Below are 20,699 nucleotides of genomic sequence, written 5' to 3' on the forward strand. Positions count from 1 at the left end.
TCTATCAGTTTAAAAATGAGAGGGAAGGAGGCCAGAGAATCTTCCAGATGGAGAGTTCAGAGGAGGGCACAACCAGACTCCCTCTCGGCAGTGATGTCACTGGGCCATTCAAGCACTGGGCCAGGAGCCTGCTGCCTGACCCTGTAGTGGAGTGGAGTGGGGGCTGGCAGAACAGTCACCCTTGGCTTAGGGTGGAAGCAGATTCAAACCAGGCACATGCAGGCCACATGGTAGAGGCAGAGCATTTACCCTGAGGACTGGCAGTCTGTTTGGAGGTGGGGCCCTTCATTCTGGACTCCTCTTAAGGGCGAGATCCCCAAGTTACGTAGACAACTGCAGAAACCGAATGGGGAATTGGTGTTCTCCCACCTCTCTGTTTCTTCCTTGAGAATGAATCAGCTGTGTAAGAAAGGTGACCTTAGATAGGCTGGAGGCAGCAGTAACAGCAGTAGCCCTACATCCTTGGATGGACGCACATGTGGACAGCAGTTCCAGGCAGCAGGGGTTTGGTGAGGACACAGTGCACTGACACTTGCCACACCTCATGGTAGCACAATTTTTTAACTAGATTCCGTGTTCATTGAAAAGTATCCATATGGATACTCCAGGAACAGGGTTTTGCTCAAATAAGAACTGTTTTTTAGACTAAGGCGATCTGAGGTCTATGAAATTCTGGAATGATAACGAATGAGGCTAAACACTGAATATCTGGCTTAACCTTACTTAAAAATTGATTATTTTAATGTTACATCCATACAACCTCAGTTTCTCTCTGAGATGAACCTCTTTGTCTCAAATTCAGGTTATTAGAGTTTGGGGAGGGTTTGTGCTATTGGGAGCAGAACTGTTTGACTTGAAATGTCATCTCATTCTAAGAAAACATACTAGGGCCATGTGAGGGCATCCCTGTGCAAATGTCATGTTGCCAGAGTGTCTCCTCCTAGGATTAGACTAGCCACGGTGCTTCCAGCCCTGTCTTACGTTCAGACAAAGCCACTGACTTCCCCCACAGCCAGGGTGCCAACCTGGCCAGGGTCATGCTCCCCGAGATTTCATGGAATTTGATTTGTCTCTAACTCTCTGCATGTTAAGATGCTAATTATTGGTTGACTGGTATTCTGCTCCTCAGGTGTCACCTAATGATTTTCCAGGGCTCATGCTACTTGGCAAATTTATTTTTCCAATGCCTGGCAAATATTACAGCATTGAACAGGTGTGGTGAGGATGAGCAGTGTTATATTGTGTGTGTGTGTGTGTGTGTGTGTGTGTGTGTGTGTCTCAGGCCACAGAAGTGTAGACTTCTGTAGAGAGATATCTTTTTATCTTAAAAAAGCCTAGAGTACAAATTAAGAAAATGAGAAAGAAAGAACAAAAATAAAAAGCTAATCTCAAGTAAAGAATTTTCAGTGTTTTCAACAATAACACAAACATGATATTCCTTTAAGCAAATTTCCTTGGGTGTATGTTGACACTGTCTTAGAGGATGTAGATTCAACAAGGAGCAAGAAAGATGTAGTCTGAATCACCACACCTATAAGAGGTTCTTTTAAAGACGTTCGATGCTTTTGTTTGAAATAAAAATGAGGTGCTGGCCAAAAAAAAAAAAAAAAAAGATGTGGTCTGTATCTTTGTTGAACTTAGGGTCTGTTGGAAAGACTTTCATTTACATTTTGACAATATTGATCAGTTATCCAAGGAATATTCCGATCTCCCCCCTCAAGTCTAAATACATCAGTTTCACAAATTCTGAAAATTATTCTTTAAGAAATACATGCATATAAACTGAAATAAAATTTCTGGGAATACATCTGAGCAGTCTCAGGTTTGGGGGATCTTTTCTGTTGTTTGTTGTGAGGGTTTAAATCAGTCTGCAGATTCTCAAATAACTTCATGTGTTTAAAATATTCATTTATCATCAGGTAGTTTAACCAAGGCTGTGTTTTCCAGCTGCCTGGTTCTCACCGATATGTAGAAACAGGTTTAAGAATCTTCTCTTAGTTGTAAATTGGCTACCATTTGAAAGAATGTTGCAGTAATTCATCTGTAGCCACAGCTCACTGAGCATAGCATCAGAACAGAAATAAGGGCTGAATTTATTCACTGTCTTCTTTCTTGTGTCTTGTCTTAATTCCTGAGTGAACAGACTTCTTTCCTAGGTATATACATGATTGTTAAAGACTTAAAGGTCAATAACCAATCGTTTAATGTGGCAGTCAAGTCAGGTGAGGGCTGCAGAATGCAGCAGTGGATGCAAATCTCTCAGTTCCAGGCAATGTTGCCTTAAGGAAGGTACAGTTGGATGGTTCCCAAAGATAGGTTTTAATTGGGGGAAGATAACTCAGAGTCAAAGGAGGTTTTTATATTTGAGAAAGATGTTTGTTTAAATTCAGGCCAGTATTTACCTGGAGGCTGGATAATGGAGGGGCTTGGTGTTGAAAAAGGTTTTCTGGGCAGCTATGCTCTGGAAAACCCCTCAGATAAATCAGTGTGTTATTGGCCTGTACTGCTCTGCCTCCATGATTATGTCTTTTGGGAGCAGCTGAAGCCTAAACCTCTTTGGATTCATTTAAACCTAATCTGTGTCTTGCAGAAGGTCATATGAAGGTTAGAGAGTCCACCTGCTCTACAACAAAATGGGGATGAGTTAGGCATGAGGGGAACTGGGAAAAGGTATAATGCATTGTAGCTGCAGGTGAAAATGTTTTCATGGACAGTAGAAGTTTATGTCTTTGGATTTTGGGGTCAAGGTAAACATGGGAAAGAGAGGACTAGTTTGAGTGGCTATTCTTGACTTTTGTCCAGAGATTAAGTACTTTGGGCACTAGAGTGAGAGTTTTCTGATCCTGACCTGCTCCTACTTCAGATATCTAGCATACATAAATGGACAAATGTTTGGGTGCCAGAGGTATACACAAAGACTGTGGAATCCACTTGTGCAGCTGACTCTTGAATACGGAGGGGCTTAGGGGCACCGAGCAGTTGAATATTTGTGTATAACTTATCATCAGCCTTCCATATGTGTGTCCATATCCGAGATTCTGCGGATTCAATAACCACGAAGAGTGTAGTACTGTAGTACGTAGTTATTGAAAAAAAATCCATGTATAAGTGGACCAGTGTAGTTCAAACATCCTGTTCAAGGGTCAGCTGTGCTTGTTTATTCAACAAGTATTGACTGAATGACTATTTAGTGCTAGCATAGAGTCTGGGGCTCACAATGCCCGGGCAGGGTGAGTTTGGTTTAAGCAATATAAGCCATAGGTTTTAAAGAGCTTAGACGTTCATTAAGGTCATAAAATATAAACACGGGAGAAGGTAATAATTTAAGACAATAGCATGCATGCCTGTCACAAGGCATTCTATGATTAAGGAGACAACAAAGCTCTGTTTTAAGATCGGTCCCACCACCTGTCCCTTTACTTTTCTGGGAACGAACCTTCAGTACTGGCTACCCTTTCTCGCTCTTCTGCTTTCAGCCTCTTAGTTTCCACTGCTCATTGGCTCATCACCTTGACACGTGCTCAGGTTTTTTCTGTTTACGAACTGTACAAAGAAAGCCTCTTTCAGCCCTTTGTCCTCCAGTTGCTACTCTCTTTCCTCTCCTTCACACCCAAACGTGTCTAATATTGTCCTTACTCACTGTCTTCATTTTAATGATTTCCACTTATTTCTTAACCGACTCCAAACTGAATTCTGTCTCAGTCCACAGAACAGTTCCTCGTTCAGTTCCTCAATGACGTTTACATTGTTAAAGGGACAGAGCGGGCGCGAGAGCCATTCGCGCGAGAGCCATTCGCGCGAGAGCCATTCGCGCGAGAGCCGTAGCGCGCCATTGCCCGCTGGGCAGAGAGTGTGGTGAGAGGAGGCTTGAGGCCTTCTCCCCAGGCCCCTCCGGAACCCGGCCTCGGGACCGGCAGGTGACCTGGGGGGCCCAGGGACAGGACTAGGGCTGTGTCTGCAGAGCTCCAGAGCCCTCGCCTCGGCCACCCACTGGCGGGGCCCAGGTTTTGAAGTAGCAGCGGACCTCTCCCACGTCCCCACCTCTGTGACCTAATGGCAGTGGTTGCAGTCTTCATGGGTCCCAGACCATGGTATTCTCAGCAGCTGGAGTATACGGACACTGCCTTGAAGGTAACAGCTTCACCCCAGCCACCATGTTGTGATGAGAGGCACACCCCGTGTAGAGGCCACAAGGAGGTGTTCCAGCTGATAGCCCCAGCTAAAGTCTCAGCTAACCCTCAGCAACTGGCAGGCATTTGAGGGGATGAACCTTCAGATGATTCCAGGCCCCAGCTTTCAAGTTTCCCAGCTGAGGCCTCAGGCACTGTAGCATACAAAAAAGTCGGCTCACTGCACCCTGTCAAGATTCTTGTTCCATAGAAACCATAAAAGATAATAAATTATTATTATGAAGTCATTAATTGTTAGGTAGTTGGCTTTGTAACAATACGTAGTCAATGCAAATGCCTATTTTATTATTACTAACTTGTATTTTGCCTAATATTAACTTACTTCCACCAACTTTCTTTTGGTTCCTATTTGCTTGGTATATAGTTTTCTGTACTTGTCCTTTCAAAATCTCTTTCTGTTTTAGATGTGTTTCTTATAAACATCACATAGCAAGGTTTAAAAAAATTCATTTTGAAAAAATTTTAACAGATGCATTTAATCCACTTACTCTGATTACTGACATATTTGAATATCTTTTAAATATTTTATTTTGTGTTTTCTGTTCACTGTGTTTTCCTTGGTTTCTTTCTCCATCCCATTCCAGTCTTCTATAGAAAGAGAATTGGTTGAGTTTTCTATTCTCTAGATTGTTCCCTTCACTGGTTTGGATGCTTCAATTCTTCTGGTGATTACTCTTATGTGTTTTCAAATCGTGAAATAGAATATACATACAAAATAATTTTTGAAAATGTATATCTACAGTTTAAAGAAAATAATAAACTGAACATCCAGATACCTGTCCCCAAGCCAAGAAATAGAGCATTACCATATTCCAGAATCCTCTTAGACCATTTCCCCATTACAATCTCCTTCCTCACTCTCAAGGTGTATATAGCCTGAATTCTGTATAAATCATTCATTCCCTTGCTTTTCTTCATAGTTTTTGCCACTTACATGTAATATTTCAAAACAAGATAGTATCTATTTTTGCCTTTTTGAATATGTTATATGCGGAATAATATATACAGTCTTTTGTGACTTGCTTCTTTTGTTTTACATCATATTTTTGAAAGGCATACGTGTTGATGTGTGTAACTGATTCATTGATTTCTCAACTCTGTGTAATATTCCATTGTAAGAATCTATAAAAATGTGTTTATTCATTGTACTGTTAATACCTGTTTCTGTTTTCAGTACTTCTTGCCATTCTAGCATTGATGCTAGAAACATTCTTGTACATGTCCCTTTGAGCATATATGAAAAGATGTCTTTGGTTATGTACATAGAGAAAGAAATACTAGTTATCTTTAACAAGTTTATCAGTAGCTGTAATGCATATTTTTAACAACTTAATCAGTATCTTTTCCTCCTAAACAATTCATTTCCTCTCCTTTATTCCATATAATTGTGGCCAACCACTCATTTCATCTTATTTGCAAACCCTAAAAATTGGTCATTATTGCTATTATAGGTTTTTGACAAGCAGGGATTAGTAATTATTATCCAATACCCATTATTTATTTATTATTATTATTTTTTCTCAAATTTGCTTTAATTTTTAAACTTTATGTAATAATATACTGTGTTTCAGGAAATGTTAGAAACACATTTTTTTTATTGGAGTATAATTGCTTTACAAGGGTGTGTTGGTTTCTGCTTTATAACAAAGTGAATCAGTTATACATATACATATGTTCCCATATCTCCTCCCTCTTGCGTCTCCCTCCTTCCCACCCTCCCTATCCCACCCCTCCAGGCGGTCACAAAGTACCGAGCTGATCTCCCTGTGCTATGCGGCTGCTTCCCACTAGCTATCTACCTTACATTTGGTAGTGTATATATGTCCATTTGAATTTACTAGATTTACTGTCATACTTGCTAATTTATTTGTTCACCATTGCTTTTTGTTCCTCTTTCCTTCTGGGATCAATTTCTTATTATTCAAGTATATCTTTTAGTATTCCTTTCAGCAAAAGTAAACTGTGAGCAGGAAATAATATTTTTTTTTTCTGAAAAATGTCCTTATTTCTCTCATTCTTGAATGATAATTGGTTTAGCATGGCTATAGAATTTTCCTTGAATTTTTTTCACTTGGAACTTAGGACATGTCATTCCACTGCTGTCTTGATTTTATTTTTGCTTATGACAAGTTGTTTTGCAAGGAGTCTGTTTTTTCTCTCTGGTTGGATTTAAGGCTTTCTTTCTATCTCTGGTGTTCTGCGGTTTCCTTCTGTTGTATCTACCTGTAGATTTGCTTTTATTTATCTTGTTGAGGTCTTGGTATGCTTTTTCAAGAGGATTCATGTCTTTCATCCTAGAAAATTTGCATTCATTATTTTTTCATATTGGTCCCCTCCCTTTCTTTTGAGCTATTTTTTGTTTAGCATTTCTTTGTGTTTGAGATAGAAACGGATACAGCTCAATCTCTATGTTGTCAGACCATAAATCTCTCAGACTTTATAAAATGTAGTATTATACTATTTTATCTAGTCTTCCCCAAATTATGTTTCCCCCAACTCTATTGCAATCCACATAACACAGGGGGAAGGAGAAATTTTGATGGTGTCCCATGGAGGGGCCTTATCTCCTGCATTAATATTCCAAGATTTACATCATAGCCCACAAGTCTGGCCTTGTTCTTTGGTGGTTATGCATCAGTGGTAATGGGTTCTATAGTGGTAGGAGGGTGTGAAGGGAAATAGCCCAGTAGGGGCTAAAGCAGTTACTTAGGACATTAAAGGGAAAAAAAAAAAAAAAGAAACATGGGAAAACCATGAAGTAGTTGACCATTCCCAACTACTATACCTTAAGAGATGTTAGGACCTAGCCATGTATGGAAGAAATAGGCATATTCCATTTATTTTTGACCATGGAGTCAACATATGAGTAATGTTGGACTACTATAGAATCAGCAATCAGTTATTGCTGTTGCTTGGCAACTATAGTTTACCACATCTCCTGTCATATTGACTTGTGTGTGGTCAGCACATTGTACGTTTTGGTTGCAGGGAGCTTAACATGCCTAGATTTGATTTGAAATGCCAAGTTTGGCTTCCTCTGTTTTATGAGTTTCTCACTACCGAGAGAAGGCTACACTCTACCTAGAGGAAGGAGGATTGTATGTGTAAGCTTGCACACATTTACTCATAGGGGCAAGTGGTGAGGTCTGGATTGGGAGGGCCCTGCACGCCATATAAATGGAATAGGCTCCCCCAAGTAAAACTCCCAGGGAAATGGAAATCGAGTGTGCAAGAAAGATGGAGCTAAAAGATGTAAGAAAATAAAATGCTCGGTCAGATCTAGTGTGCTGCATAATGTTTAATTTGATTTTCATCTCTGCACTTTATAAGCTATTTCATCTCTGCACTCGTCCATTCTGTAGAGGAGTTCACACCCCAAAAGATCTGACTATAGATCTGGCCAGGTTTGTGTGAGTCAATTCTGGGTAGATGTGTGTGCCGTTTTCAGTTTATGACTTTGTCTTTCATTGACCTCTTGTACAGGAGGTATGAGGCATAAAGTTTTATCAGTGGTTTATTTGGCTAGCATCACATACCATGGCATATGGAAATTCTACTTAGAGACGTGGAGAGAAAACATTTGCTGTTTTGCTCGCAGATAACTCAATGCTTTCGTTTTTATCTCTTTGTAGCTTTGAAGCGCAGCAAAGAGGGGAAATCCATTGAGAACAGTCTGTAAAGGTAAGTGTATTTATTACATGGCCTTGACAAACATTGCCTTTACAACATTGATTTTTCTTTTATTCAGAGATTTAAGCACTCGGATTAAAGATATAGCTGACAGGACAACTTCCTTAACCACCTGATTGTCCTCCCTCATAGGCAAAAGTGCTGAGCAATAGTTAGCAGAGAGCAGGAGGAAATAAAATGATGTGCTGAGGGTAGCCAAATGCAGTTGTATGCTTGCTGACTTTTGCTTTCTTCTCAGCAGTTAAGACATTCCAATGGAGCTAAATTTACTAAGATTAATGCTAGATGGAAAAAGAATGCACTCGTACCACTTCTGGTCAATAGTTAAATAAAACCAGCTGGCCAAATAAAGCATTTAAGATAAAATTCAAAGTGGCATTTCAATTGCGTTGGATGAAATTTATCATTAAATTCAGTTGTGCCATTGTGTGGAAGAGCTAGTTTTGTAGAAAGGAGAAAGTTAGTCAGTTTGGTGTAGCTAATTGCATTCCACCCAGTCGCTTTGGACGCTAAGTGAGTTAAGGAAATGAACTTCCAAGTTTGAAGCAATGGGGAAAGTACCTACTCAGCCTCCTGTGAAACATTACAATCGAGCTGCTTTTTACATGGAAAAATGTAATTGTTTCCTCTTTCCTAGGTATATTTGTAAGCATACGTCTGTACAGCATTGTTCTTTGAGCCATTGTTTAATTTCTGTTCTGCATGAAGTATTTTAATTTAAAGATTTCATTCTGGGGAATTATAGGGCTGCAGTTTCATCAAAAGTCTTTGGTGGCCAGGGTGAAATATGCCATAATTTTATATTTGTTTTCATCATCAGTTATGTTTTTGACAATTTTAGGGTTTTTTTTTTCTGTCATTTTTATTACAGGAATCATGACCATGACCACTTTAGTTAAAGTTGGAAGAGTCATTTTGATTTACTTTATATTTTTAAGTTATTCCTAACTTTATGACAAATCTACTTCTGGAGCTGAATTTTTAATATTTATTTTGGGGGTGAAAAGGAATTTTACAGGGAAATTGGAGAAAACCCCTTTTGAATAATCAGAACATGAGCTATAAAAATATTGTTTTGAGGATTTGCTTTGGGATGATTAAACTCTGGTGCATGAAAGCTGGTTGGCTTGGAATTTTTCTGTAATGGTTGGCCACTAGTGACGAAAAAAATATCTTATGAAGTAGATAATTCTTATATTCAGCCATATAACTTACACATCTCTGGACCATTGAGCCACATCTTGGAATAAAGCAGTACTTGATAGCTTTTAGAAATAAATTCTCATAAACCGTTGGAGTTAGTGATGATGTAGCAGTCTTCAGAACCTTGAGATCTTTAGGTACAGTTATGGTGCTCTCATTCTTCTTGGAAAGTATTTTCACACTGGTACTGTCTATTTCCTCTACTCTCAATGAAAACCCTTTGTTATTCTGGTAATCTGGAGTCAGACATGGATTTAGTTGTGGTTTGACTTTTATGAGCTATTGGACCATGGACAAGTTATTCACCCCCTCTGTATTTCAGTTTCCTACTTTGTGAAATGGAAATAAAACTGTTTTGCTCCTAAGGTTGTGGAGCTTAAATGAATTATTATGTGTTGAGGGCTTAGAACAGGTCCTGGTCCATGGTAACCACTCAGTAGATATTAGCTGTTGCTGCTCTTGTTAATATTACTGTCATCATCATCATCATCAGCGTTAGCATCCTAATGGATTTATTCATTAGATATTTTGAGGAGTCTGTTCTTTTTGGAAGTGTAGGGATAATGTTTCAAAAATGAGCATATTGTTACTAAAGAAGGGCAAATTCTGCTTTGGCTTTTAAGAATCAAATGAAAAGATAACTTTCAGGTCATATGAGAAGTGAGGCCTCTGTAAGTAAAAAGTTGTCAGGTTGAAGTTTTGTTGGTGTCAGGGTAAACACTATCTTTGGCTGTGTGTGGGAAACTACTAATTAATATAGTCTTAGGAAGTGAGTGATCTATTGCTACTAGTTAGATTGAGGAATTTTTGAAGAAAACCTCATTAAGTTTAGAGGAACTTCTTCCCCCTCCCCTTTTTTCCCTGTCATGTATGTTTTCCCTTCTTAACTGTACTTTATTTTCTTTTGAAGTAATTACAGTAGTGGAACTGTACCCAGGGACCCTACTCAGGGCCCTACAGTCAGCATAAGGATAGGTGCATGACCACAAGCTTGGTTAACGGGTGCTTCTTCTTTGGAATTTGAATCTTGAGCTAAAGGATTCTCCTTTCTCCCAGTCGGCATTCTGCCCTGACAGTACCTGCCATGAGACCACTGTAGCGGTTCCCATTTCCCAGCTTCCACATTTGTCTTGGTCACTGATGGTGTTCAACCCTTATTTTCCAGTCTTCCATGGATTTGCTGAGCCTCCAATTTCCTTCCCATAATCCTTCTTAAATTAGTCAATTGGTTTCTGTTGCTTGCAATCACAGAACCCTAATAGAGTAGTTTACATGTTAGGGAGCTAAATTTGGAATAAGTGGGGTGTGTTTGGAGGTTTACAGTAAAAATACCATTCACTACTTTCTTCCATCATATATAAGTAGCTGAGTGTTTTGCAGCAGATTACATAAGGTGAAGAGTTCTCAATTATTATTTCAAAAGTGGGCTATTTTGTTGGACTCTCCACTACTCTTGTGTTTGGTAAAAAGAAGTCACTTTTGGCTGCTTCTCGAAGCTCTCAAAGGATATGTGTATATGTGGGGGTAGAGTTGGAATTGAGAAGAGAAGCAAAGAGGTCATCCTTCCAATTTCTGGAGCCCTGGTCTCTTTGTGGCATGGGTATTGTGAAGGGACTGTGATTTCCTTCTACTTATCCCAGTATCCCAAAACAAAACTATTTAAATATTTTTATACTTTTGCCTGAATTTTTATTGCTCTTTTGAACACTTTTCTTGCCCTACTGAACACCTTCTTTTCAGTGGTGTGTAAAATGTGATTGAAAACTCAGTTACTTAGGTCTGTGGCACTGCTTGTGGTTTCCCGAGAATGGAATGGGCAAATTTGCCCTATTTCCCCTTGTGTCTTGTTTGTTGACTGCTTCTCTGTTCTGTGCAGTGCCTAGAACAAAGCTGGTTAATGATTTTTTCACAGGGACATCAATTTTTCACTCCTACTGTGAATAAATAGCACGACAGCATTGTATGGTTGAAAGAGCCTGAGCTGAAGCATTAGGAAACATACCTTCTAGTTTGGGCTCTGCTGCTTGCTAGCTTTATGACTCTGGGCAAGAAAGCCAACTTTTCTTAAGGTCTCAGTTTTCCTCACCTGTAAAATAGGATAACCCTTACCCTATCTACTGTGTAGGGCTGTTCTGAGGATGACGTAAAGATAATGTATGTGGAAGTGCTTAGGAAATTAAAGTGCTGTGTAATATCAATGTATTATTATTATTGTTAATATCATGCTATTTATATTTATTAAACAGATTGAAAAATCGAAGGCTTATTTTATGAGGCTGAATAGGAAAGGGAGGTAAATAAAAAAACAAAAATAGAAACAGGGCTTCCCTGGTGGCGCAGTGGTTGGGAGTCCGCCTGCCGATGCGGGGGACGCGGGTTCGTGCCCCGGTCTGGGAGGATCCCACGTGCCGCGGAGCGGCTGGGCCCGTGAGCCATGGCCGCTGAGCCTGCGCGTCCGGAGCCTGTCCTCCGCAACGGGAGAGGCCACAACAGTGAGAGGCCCGCGTAACGCATTAAAAAAAAAAAAAAAAAAAAATAGAAACAAAACTCTGCATAGTACTTGTGCTGGAATTCTCTGTTTGTGCCTCCAGCTCTCATTCCTCTGAAATGCTGTGTGTCCCAGGAGGCTGACTTATTGTCGGCATACCCTGGGCTCCCTTGCTCTCTGGCCTTCCACTGGAGTAGCCAAAGGAAGGCATTGGGCGAAAATCGGAGAATGCAAGGTTGGAATATTATCCCCTACCTTCCTTGCAGCACTGTGGGTTGACAGTGGCTGTATTCCTCTAAGGAAGGCCACCATGGTTCTTGTTGGGGGCCTCTCTTCTGCAGCTGCAGCTTTTTTCTACTATTTGGTAACTGCTCCTTCCTTTTGCCCCTTAAATTAGCAGTTTATTTCTGCTAACTCCAGGATACTGTTGTCTCTTCTTGGTTTTCCTTAACCTTGCCCACACCCTTCATTAAATTCCCCTCAATTACCCCCAGTGATGGTGCTGTCTTTTTTAATGCAAATTTTTAAAAACCATCTTTATTGGAGTATAATTGCTTTACAATGGTGTGTTAGTTGCTGCTCTATAACAAACTGAATCAGCTATACATATAGATATATCCCCATATCTCCTCCCTCTTGGCATCTCCCTCCCACCCTCCCTATCCCATCCCTCTAGGTGGTCATAGAGCACTGAGCTGATCTCCACGTGCTGTGTGGCTGCTTCCCACTAGCTATCTATTTTATATTTGGTAGTGTATATATGTCCATGCCACTCTCACTTCGTCCCAGCTTACCCTTCCCCCTCCGCGTGTCCTCAAGTCCATTCTGTACGTCTGTGTCTTTACTCCTGTCCTGCCCCTAGGTTCTTCAGAATCTTTTTTTTTTCTTCAGATTCCATATGTATGTGTTAGCATACAGTATTTGTTTTTCTCTTTCTGACTTAACTTCACTCTGTATGACAGACTCAAGGTCCATCCACCTCACTACAAATAACTGAATTTCATTTCCTTTTATGGCTGAGTAATATGCCATTGTATATATGGGCCACATCTTCTTTATGCATTCATCTATCAATGGACACTTAGGTTGCTTCCATGTCCTGGCTATTGTGAGTAGTGCTGCAGTGAACATTGTGGTACATGACTCTTTTTGAATTACGGTTTTCTCAGGGTATGTGCCCAGTAGTGGGATTGCTGGATTGTATGGTAGTTCTATTTTTAGTTTTTTAAGGAACCTCTATACTGTTCTCCATAGTGGCTGTATCAATTTATATTCCCACCAAGAGTGCAAGAGGGTTCCCTTTTCTCCACACCCTCTCTAGCATTTATTGTTTGTAGATATTTTGATGATGGCCATTCTGACTGGTGTGAGGTAATACCTCATTGTAGTTTTGATTTGCATTTCTCTAATGATTAGTGATGTTGAGTCACCTTTCATGTGTTTGTTGGCCATCTGTATGTCTTCTTTGGAGAAATGTCTATTTAGATCTTCTGCCCATTTTTGGATTGGGTTGTTTGTTTTTTGGATATTGAGCTGCATGAGCTGCTTGTATATTTTGGAGATTAATCCTTTGTCAGTTGCTTCGTTTGCAAATATTTTCTCCCATTCTGAGGGTTGTCTTTTCTTCTTTTCTATGTTTTCCTTTGCTGTGCAAAAGCTTTTAAGTTTCATTAGGTCCCATTTGTTTATTTTTGGTTTTATTTCCATTTCTCTAGCAGATGAGTCAAAAAGGATCTTGCTGTGATTTATGTCATAGAATGTTCTGCCTGTGTTTCCTCTAAGAGATTGATAGTGTCTGATCTTACATTTAGGTCTTTAATCCATTTTGAGTTTATTTTTGTGTATGGTGTTAGGGAGTGTTCTAATTTCATTCTTTTAAATGTAGCTGTCCAGTTTTCCCAGCACCACTTATTGAAGAGGCTGTCTTTTCTCCACTGTATATTCTTGCCTCCTTTATCAAAGATAAGGTGACCATAAGTGTGTGGTTTTATCTCTGGGCTTTCTATCCTGTTCCATTGATCTATATTTCTGTTTTTGTGCCATACTGTCTGGATTACTGTAGCTTTGTAGTATAGTCTGAAGTCCAGGAGCCTGATTCTTCCAGCTCCATTTTTCTTTCTCAATATTGCTTTGGCTATTCGGGGTCATTTGTGTTTCCATACAAATAATGAAATTTTTTGTTCTAGTTCTGTGAAAAATGCCATTGGTAGTTTGGTAGAGATTGCATAGAATCTGTAGATTGCTTTGGATACTATAGTCATTTTCACAGTGTTGATTCTTCCAATCCAAGAGCATGGTATATCTCTCCATCTGTTTGTATCATCTTTAATTTCTTTCGTCAGTGTCATAGTTTTCTGTATACAGGGCCTTTGTCTCCTTAGGTAGGTTTATTCCTAGGTATTTTATTCTTTTTGTTGCAGTGGTGAATGGGAGTGTTTCCTTAATTTCTTTTTCAGATTTTTCATCATTAGTGTATAGGAATGCAAGAGATTTCTGTGCATTGATTTTGTATCCTGCTACTATACCAAATTCATTAATTAGCTCTAGTAGTTTTCTGGTAGCATCTTTAGGATCCTCTGTGTTTACTATCATGTCATCTGCAAACAGTGACAGCTTTACTTCTTCTTTTCCGATTTGGATTCCTTTTATTTCTTTTTTTTTCTGATTGCCATGGTTAAAACTTCTAAAACTATGTTGAATAATAGTGGTGAAAGTGGATAACCTTGTCTTGTTCCTGATCTTAGAGGAAATGGTTTCAGTTTTTCACCATTGAGAATGAAGTTGGCTGTGGGTTTGTCATATATGGCCTTTATTATGTTGAGGTAAGTTCTCTCTATACCTACTTTCTGTAGGGTTTTTGTCGTAAATTGGTGTTGAATTTTGTCAAAAGCCCTTTCTGCATCTATTGAGGTGATCATATGGATTTTATCCTTCAACTTGTTAATATGGTGTATCACATTGATTGATTTGCGTATTTTGAAGAATCCTTGCATTCCTGGGATAAATCCCACTTGATCATGGTGTATGATCCTTTTAATGTGTTGTTGGATTCTGTTTGCTAGTATTTTGTTGAGGATTTTTGCATCTGTGTTCATCAGTGATATTGGTCTGTAGTGTTCTTTTTTTGTCACACCTTTGTCTGTTTTTGGTATCAGGGTGATGGTGGCCTTGTAGAAGGAGTTTGGGAGTGTTCCTCCCTCTGCTGTATTTTGGAAGAGTCTGAGAAGGATAGGTGTTAGCTCTTCTCTAAATATTTGATAGAATTTGCCTGTGAAGCCATCTGGTCCTCGGCTTTTGTTTGTTGTAAGATTTTGAATCACAGTTTCAATTTCAGTGCTTGTGATGGGTCTGTTCATATTTTCTGTTTCTTTCTGGTTCAGTCTCTGAAGGTTGTGCATTTCTAAGGATTTGTCCATTTCTTCCAGGTTGTCTATTTTATTGGCCTGTAGTCGCTTGTAGTAATCTCTCATGATTTTTTGTATTTCTGCAGTGTCGGTTGTTACTTCCCCTTTTTCATTTCTAATTCTATTGATTTGAGTCTTCTCCCTTTTTTTCTTGATGAGTCTAGCTAATGGTTTATCAATTTTGTTTATCTTCTCAAAGAACCAGCTTTTAGTTTTAATGATCTTTGTTATCATTTCCTTCATTTCTTTTTCATTTATTTCTCATCTGATCTTTATTATTTCTTTCCTTCTGCTAACTTTGGGGTTTTTTTGTTCTTCTTTCTCCAGTTGCTTTAGGTGTAAGGTTAGGTTGTTTATTTGAGGTGTTTCTTGTTTCTTAAGGTAGGATTGTGTTGCTATAAACTTCCCTCTTAGAACTGGTTTTGCTGCATCCCATAGGTTTTGGGTCATCATGTTTTCATTGTCATTTGTTTCTAGGTAGTTTTTGATTTCCTCTTTGATTTCTTCAGTGATCTCTTGGTTATTAAGTAGTGTATTGTTTAGCCTCCATGTGTTTGTATTTTTTACAGATTTTTTCCTGTAATTGATATCTAGTCTCATAGCATGTTGTCAGAAAAGATACTTGATATGATTTCAGTTTTCTTAAATTTACCAAGGCTTGTTTTGTGACCCAAGATATGATCTATCCTGGAGAATTTTCCATGTGCACTTGAGAAGAATGTGTATTCTGTTGTTTTTGGATGGAATGTCGTATAAATATCATTTAAGTCCATCTTGTTGAATGTATCATTTAAAGCTTGTGTTTCCTTATTTATTTTCATTTTGGATGATCTGTTCTTTGGTGTTAAAGTCCCCTACTATGATTGTGTTACTACCGATTTCCACTTTTATGGTTGTTAGTATTTGCCTTATGTATTGAGGTGCTCCTATGTTGGGTGCATAAATATTTACAATTATTATATCTTCTTCTTGGATTGATCCCTTGATCATTATATAGTGTCCTTCTTTGTCTTTTGTAATACTTTGTTTTAAAGTCTATTTTGCCTTATATGAGAATTGCTACTCTAGCTTTCTTTTGATTTCCATTTGCATGGAATATCTTTTTCCATCCCCTCACTTTCAGTCTGTTTGTGTCCCTAGGTCTGAAGTGGGTCTCTTGTAGTTAGCATATATATGGGTCTTGTTATATCCATTCAGCCAGTCTATGTCTTTTGGTTGGAGCATTTAATCCATTTACATTTAAGGTAATTATCGAGATGTATGTTCGTATTCCCAATTTCTTAATTGTTTTGGGTTTGTTATTGTACGTCTTTTCCTTCTCTTGTGTTTCCTGCCTAGAGAAATTTCTTTAGCACTTACTGTAAAGCTGGTTTGGTGGTGCTGAATTCTCTTAGCTTTTTCCTGTTTGTAAAGGTTTTAATTTCTCTGTCAAATCTGAATGAGATCCTTGCTGGATAGAGTACTCTTTGTTGTAGGGTTTTCCCTTTCATCACTTTAAATATGTCATGACACTCCCTTCTGGCTTGCAGAGTTTCTGCTGAATGATCAGCTGTTAACTTTATGGGGATTCTCTTGTATGTTATTTGTTGTTTTTCCCTTGCTGCTTTTAATATTTTTTCTTTATATTTAAATTTTGATAGTTTGATTAATATGTGTCTTGGCGTGTTTCTCCTTGGATTTATCCAGTATGGGACTCTCTGCACTTCCTGGACTTGACTGACTATTTCCTTTCTCATATTAGGGAAGTTTTCAACTATAATCTCTTCAAATATTTTATCAGTCCCCTTCTTTTTCTCTTTTTCTTCTGGGACCCCTGTAATTCGAATGTTGGTGCGTTTAATGTTTTCCCAGATGTCTCTGAGACTGTCCTCAATTCTTTTCATTCTATTTTCTTTATTCTGCTCTGTGGTAGTTATTTCCATTCTTCTGCCTTAGTTTTTCTGCTCTTGATCCCTTCTAGAGAATTTTTAATTTCATTTATTGTGTTGTTCATCATTGTTTGTTTGCTCCCTAGTTCTTCTAAATGTCTTCTGTTAAATGTTTCTTGTATTGTCTCCATTCTATTTCCAAGATTTTGGATCATCTTTTCTATCATTACTCTGAATTCTTTTTCAGGTAGACTGCCTATTTCCTCTCCATTTGTTTGGTCTGGTGGGTTTTTACCTTGCTCCTTCATCTGCTGTGTGTTTCTTTGTCTTCTCATTTTGCTTAACTTACTGTGTTTGGGGCCTCCTTTTCTCAGGCTGTAGGTTCATAGTTCCTGTTGTTTTTGGTGTCTGCCCCCAGTGGGTAAGGTTGGTTCAGTGGGTTGTGTAGGCTCCCTGGTAGAGGGGACTGGTGCCTGTGTTCTGGTGGATAAGGCTGGATCTTGTCTTTCTGGTGGGCAGGACCATGTCCGGTGGTGTGTTTTGGGGTGTCTGTGAACTTATGATTTTAGGCAGCCTTTCTGCTAATGGGTGGGGTTGTGTTCCTGTCTTGCTTGTTGTTTGGCATAGGTTGTCCAGCACTGTAGCTTTCTGGTCATTGAGTGGAGCTGGGTCTTAGCGTGAGATGGAGATCTCTGGGAGAGCTTTCGTCGTTTGATATTACGTGGAGCTGGGAGGTCTCTGGTGCACCAATGTCCTGAACTCGACTCTGTCACCTCAGAGGCACAGACGTAACACCTGGCCAGAGCATCATGACCCTGTTAGCCACATGGGTCATAAGAAAAGGGAGGAAAATAAGAAGAAAAGAAAGAAAAAATAAATAAATAAAATAAAGTTATTGAAATAAAAAATACAAGAAAATCATTAAAAATTAAAAAAATTAAAACATTATAAGAAAAAAAGAAAGAAAGAAGAGAGTAACCAAACCAAGAAACAAATACACCAATGATGGGAAGCTCTAAAAAGTATACTAAAAAAAAACTTGACCGACAGAACCGTAGTAGACATGGTAAAAGCAAAGCTATACAGACAAAATCATACAAAGAAGCATACACATACACACTCACAATAAGTGATAAAGGCAAAAATATATATATATCTTATGGGAAGTCTGAGCTCTTCTGCCAGTGTTGCAGTAGGTGTTTTGTAGGAGTTGTTCCACATGTAGATATATTTCTGATGTATTTGTGGGGAGGAAGGTAATCTCCACATCTTACTCCTCTGCCATCTTGAAGGTCCCCACCTTTTTTTTCTCTTTTCCTTTGTGCTTCGTCTAGTTTCACTTGTTCTTAGGGTGCCAAGTGCTGAGGCCTTGCACCCGACACTTCAGACCAGAGTTCCAGTGCGAAGTGGCTGCACAGGACCCTTCAGTTCCAAGGGGCCATGTTCTCAACTCTGCACACACACTGTGCTTCAACTTCTATCTTTATATTTCTGCTGTTCTCAATTCAACAAATGTCTTTCTAGGACTTAACAGTGTGCCAGGGGCATAGTAAGTGTTTATTTACTATGAACTGGACATTTTGGTGATACAGTTGGGGGGAGTATATCAATCAGTTTTTTTTTTTTTTTTTTTGCTGTACTGGCACGGGCCCAGCCGCTCCACGGCATGTGGGATCTTCCCGGACCGGGGCACGAACCCATGTCCCCTGCACCGGCAGGCGGACTGTCAACCATTGTGCCACCAGGGAAGCCCTCAATCAGTTTTTAAAAAAGCAAGTTTTGGTAAACTGAAAAACTTTATGTTAACCCTAGTTCATAAAGACCTCTAATGTTTATGCTTATGCACACTACGAATTATCTTTTGAAGTTCATTTTTATTTTCATCAAAGCAAGATACCTACATTGTTTGAATAAAACAGCACTAAAAAGCAAATACTGAAAAACTGCACACCAGCCCCTTCTTGACCTTTCTCTCTTCTGACCCCCTCCCCCAAATTGCAACTTTTAACTCTGATAGTTCTGGTGTTTATCTCTCTGTTTCTAAGTAACATACTTATACTTCTTTTCCAGGTACATCAAGTTTAGCAGTAGCTCTTTGACACTCCCACTCCTACCACTTTTGGTCCCCATAGGCTCCTAAAATAATTATATTACAATTTTTTGTTTAAATCAATATATAATATTTACATTATTATGTTATTACGGTTGGTAATATTTTCTTTAACATATAACCTTCTGTCTTCCTTGGAATTAACGTATGCTTTAAAAAAATCGCTTAGGCTCTACCTTATGAGGTAGGTAGTAATAGAATTTCCATTTTATAGATGTCGAAATTGAGGCTTAAGTCTAAGGATTTTGCCTAGAGTCACACAGCTAATAAGTGCTAGGTTTGGAATTAGACTTCAGCTAGTCTGCCTACAAAGCCTGCATTCCTGATCATGAGATTATTTACAAGCACTGTTACCTTCAGTTGTTATCCTAAAGGCTACATTAAAAAAACAAAACCTGGGCTTCCCTGGTGGCACAGTGGTTGAGAGCCCGCCTGCCGGTGCAGGGGACACGGGTTCATGCCCCGGTCTGGGAAGATCCCACATGCTGCGGAGCAGCTGGGCCCGTGAGCCATGGCCACTGAGCCTGCGTGTCCGGAGCCTCTGCTCCGCAACGGGAGAGGCCACAACAGTGAGAGGCCCGTGTACCGCAAAAAAAACAAAAAGAAAAACAAAAATCAGTAAAAACCAAACTTGAGTTCTTTCTTCAGAGATTCAGAATAAGTAGTTCTGGGGAGGGGACCAAAAATCTGTATTTTTAAAAGCTCCATAAGTGATTCCATTGGTCAGTAGGTTTTGAGAACTTCAATCACCATCATCACCATCATGATCATCTACATCATCACATCCACCATCATCACCACCACCACTTCCATCAGCAGCAGGAAATGACAGTCTTGTACAGTGCTCTCAGTAGCTGAGCAGAAATTGTGGTATCCATTAAGGCAGTTGCTTTTTGACCTCTTAGGTGAGCTCACACTGGTGGGTGATTCAGGTAATGATTTATCCAGTCATTTTTAAGTTTGGCAAGTGCTTTGGGAGGAATTGTGCCCCACAGAAGTGGACAAGGTAATTTTTTCAGCTCAGCTGGTTGTTACTTTATCTGGTATAAAGGCAATGAGAAGATTGTCCCTGTACTTAACCCTGACCTTAAAGGGACTCACTTTTTTTCTGAGAATTCCCAAAAGTGACATCTAGCGGAAATACAGAGCTCACGTAAAGGAGAAATTTTGATGTCTTTGTTCTGTTTGATTTCCATCCTCCCCCTTCCCCCACTGCTTGTGGCATTTCTTGTTTATCAGGCAGGAGAGAAGCAGTAAAGTTTGGCCTGGGGTTTTCTCATCCCTAGGTGTGAGATTATTTCAGAACTAAAATAATAATACTTTGCATTTCTATGGGAATTCTATTTGAAGATCTAAAAGTGTTAATAGAGCTTGCCAGCACCCTCTGAAGTAGATAAGTATTATTAGAGAAGATTTCCTCCAAGAACATTTTCACTTCATATCCCATGTGTGACTTGAAAATGCTTTTGTATTATTTGGGAATCTCAGCTTTATAAAGTGCCTTGTATATAGGGCACTTCTTTTCTTTATATTCAATTTTCATTAATTCCCAGCACATTGAGGGAAATATAGTCATGTCTCATGAATGGGTGTGGCGTTATTTAGAGAAAAAATAAAGGCATTCTGTTATTGCCTTTTATTTTTGAGTGTTTTGAAAATGTTCAGTAGTATTCACCAGCTATGGAACTGTCTATCTTACAGTTAATTTTCCTTTTTTAAGGTAGCAGGACTTGTAATATATTGAAT

General features: G+C 39.1%; 1 protein-coding gene across 4 annotated transcripts in view; it reads left to right on the forward strand.

The window, feature by feature from the left end:
• Positions 1–20,699, forward strand: part of FHIT (fragile histidine triad diadenosine triphosphatase) — a 1,483,533-nt gene that overhangs the window by 29,083 nt on the left and 1,433,751 nt on the right. For all 4 annotated transcript variants that reach the window (XM_032649510.1, XM_032649509.1, XM_032649512.1 and 1 more), the window contains exon 2: positions 7,823–7,871. The gene's annotated coding sequence lies outside the window, so the exon portion shown is untranslated. The remainder of the gene's footprint in view (positions 1–7,822; positions 7,872–20,699) is intronic.

Source organism: Phocoena sinus, chromosome 11 (assembly GCF_008692025.1).
Source record: "Phocoena sinus isolate mPhoSin1 chromosome 11, mPhoSin1.pri, whole genome shotgun sequence".
NCBI lineage: Eukaryota > Metazoa > Chordata > Mammalia > Artiodactyla > Phocoenidae > Phocoena > Phocoena sinus.